Source organism: Xenia sp. Carnegie-2017, unplaced genomic scaffold, assembly GCF_021976095.1.
Source record: "Xenia sp. Carnegie-2017 unplaced genomic scaffold, XeniaSp_v1 HiC_scaffold_25, whole genome shotgun sequence".
NCBI lineage: Eukaryota > Metazoa > Cnidaria > Anthozoa > Malacalcyonacea > Xeniidae > Xenia > Xenia sp. Carnegie-2017.
In genome coordinates this window covers 65,892-68,726 of record NW_025813488.1, presented here as the reverse complement: position 1 = coordinate 68,726, position 2,835 = coordinate 65,892, and the positions used below count along the sequence as shown (strand labels likewise).

The following is a 2,835-nucleotide window of genomic DNA, read 5'->3' as shown; positions in this document are numbered from 1 at the left end:
ATCAATCTGACTAATGACATCCGCAGCCAGCTTCTCTAGATCATGAACACTGTCCTGCATTTCTCTTGCTACCCAATCCACTGGCACTTTACCGTCGCCTTCTCTAACGACAAACCAACCAGTTTCCAACTCACTTTGCCCAAAGCGGTAATCTCGAATTTCATGAACTCGCTGGCTTAATCTTGGGCAAACAAAGTCATCAGGATCAATTTTAGATACTTCCTCGATGTAACGTTGCATCTGTCGTTTTACCAAAGGAACATGAGAGCACAACTTCCAACCAGGATACCACTCAGCCTGCGCTTGCAGCATCAGGACGACCAAGGGCCACAACAAATCGAGTACACCAAGCAAATCATGGACAAAGTCTTGACCACATAACTTGTAACCCATCTCTTCTCTATTGTCGTGGTCCTTGAAAGTCTCGATGTACACTTCCAAACTATCTGCAAGATTCTTTAAAGATAGATAGCTGGAGCTCAAAAACCGCTGATGTGCAAATGCGTTGGTTACTCGAAACGGAAGATTCAAGTCCTTAGCAGTATGACGCGCTACGCTGTGCATTTTACCACGACTAAAAAGTTGATGATAAAGTGCAATCCTTCTCAGCAAACGATCAACGAAAGGCGAGTCCTTGAGCTGACTAAATACTTTATCTAACCAATGGGCAGGGTCCCATTGGACAGGCCACCAGAATCTTTCTTTGCAGGACAGATCATCATGCAAAAGTTCAAATACAGGCTCGTTCATGCCTGCAATGAACGGCTTGTTGACGTATTGTCCATCCATCACTCGCCCTTGCACTTGCAGTAGCCGATTATCCTTAATACCAACATGCACGTCAAGATCTTTAAAAATGGATGCAGCTAGAGCATCACCTGTACCACCAGTTGCATCAGAGTTACTGTAAACTCCCTTGCGTCAAGGACAATGCCTTGGCGACTACCATTTACAACTGGACAAACGATAGTAACCTGATTAGTGATGCGATGATTGGTAGATTTATCAGCTGTAACATAAAAATGTGGGGGCATTCCTGTGTTTGGAAGAGGGGTAGAAAGAAAATTGGCTGCTCTCATGTCGATGTAAGCACATGCTGCTTTGATCATGTCTGGAAACAATTTTCGAGAATGACAAAAATCACCAACATCCGCACCAGCAGCTTGAAGCTCAGCAATTCGTGCTTCATAATGAACTGCAGCTGACTTTGTTTTCACAACACAAGACAAGAGCTGCACGGAGTTGATTCTTTGCAACAAGTACTTCCCTTGACCTCCCTTGCTTTACCATCTTCATGTGGTCATCAGCGTTTTGTGGGTCAAAGAAAGAAGATGTCGATGACACGCTTGCTTTTGGCTGTACCATTTTTCACACTTGCCTGCAATTAGCTGTTCATACAAGGCATCTGACATATGTAAACCAGATGCCAAAGATCCGTCTGCTTTGCCAGTAGGTCGATTAAAAGATGACGAAAAGGAAACACGGGAAGAGTTTAAAAATTCGACACACGTTCGACACTGCAGCACCCAGCTGTTCTCTTCTTTTAGTATTTCAAAATCTTCCACTTCATCCACAAGCTCAATCAAATTGGAAGATCGAAGTGCGGTACTCGATGTGGGATTGTATGTAGTTGTTGAACTTGTTGATTGGGCTGATTTAGGGTTACCACTCAACTTTTGTGCCACCTTAGTAGCAATTTTTTCCGCAAGTTCGTCCACATCAAATGGCAGGTCGCCTTGCTCACTTGATAAAATTGAAGGAAGAAAACTTCCAAGCGAGCTTTGATAGCTAAGACGGCTGGTGTTTGAAATAGAGGCAGCCTTACTCGTCTTACTTACTGCATTAACTCTCACAATCTCTATGCTGTAACAATGAAAGTGTTAAAAAGCCAACATTAAAATTTTTTTGCAAACTGTGTGAAAAGTATATGTACTAAGAAATTCAACAGAAGACGTTGAAATACTTAATGATTTCATCGTTAATATTAAACGACTTAAGAAATTTGTAATGTAGAAATTACTTATCCGAACAAGTGAATTATTGGAAGCCTTGAACTAAAAAGTCAACACTTTCAACCACTATGGCATAAATTTCACAAAATATCGTGACAAAATGTCGTAAAATCTGATACTATAATGCAAGAAAAATGCCGTATTTCACTAACAAACCTCTCATCTTTTCATCGGTTTCCTCCCAACTTTCAGATTCACTGACACCAGAAACGATTTTGCACGAAAGTTCGTCAGTTGCATGTCCAGCCGTATCCTTACCAAGCTCTCTGAAACAATTTAATATTCATAATTTTAAAAAGCTATCACTGTATATGTAAAAGAAATGTATTATATAACATGTATGCAGTTTGTGATATTCGGTTATTTTATGGTTCACGCAGGGAATGAGCAATTTAGCTACCTTTCATCGACTTCCATAATTTCTATCCGTTCTCCCATTCCGTCGCCACCACACTTTTGTTGCACTTGGCTTGTACTGAAAATACAATTAACATAGAAAACATACACAATGTAAGTGCAGTTCTCAATTTGGGAATTGGGAACTTGATTTTCATTTACCTAGCCGATTTAAGCATTTTGTACGCCTGTAGCGCAGATTTAGCAAGAGGGAATCTTCTCTAATAGCGTCATTTGCTAAGGTCTTTTCGCCCTTGTCGCTGTGAGTTTTAAATGGTTTGCTAGAGAGGACTTGTTCCTCTAGCAAGCCAAAATTTGCGTTTGCCTTGCCTAAAACAAAGTAAGCAAAAGCCCATTGGGGTTTTCTCGTGTCCACTCTTTGCTCGCTTTGCTTCTGGTCCTGTTTTCTGCTGCTTGCTATGTCTTT

The 2,835-nt window shown here is 41.1% G+C and overlaps 1 long non-coding RNA gene across 1 annotated transcript; it reads right to left on the bottom strand.

Annotated features, from left to right (window-relative positions):
* Positions 1-1,320: 1,320 nt before the first annotated feature.
* LOC124452544 lies at positions 1,321-2,616 on the bottom strand. Its single transcript, XR_006950797.1, has 4 exons — positions 2,571-2,616; positions 2,413-2,487; positions 2,169-2,278; positions 1,321-1,863 (listed from the first exon to the last, which is right to left on the bottom strand). It is a non-coding gene; the product is annotated as an uncharacterized LOC124452544 (long non-coding RNA).
* Between the last annotated feature and the right edge of the window lie 219 nt (positions 2,617-2,835).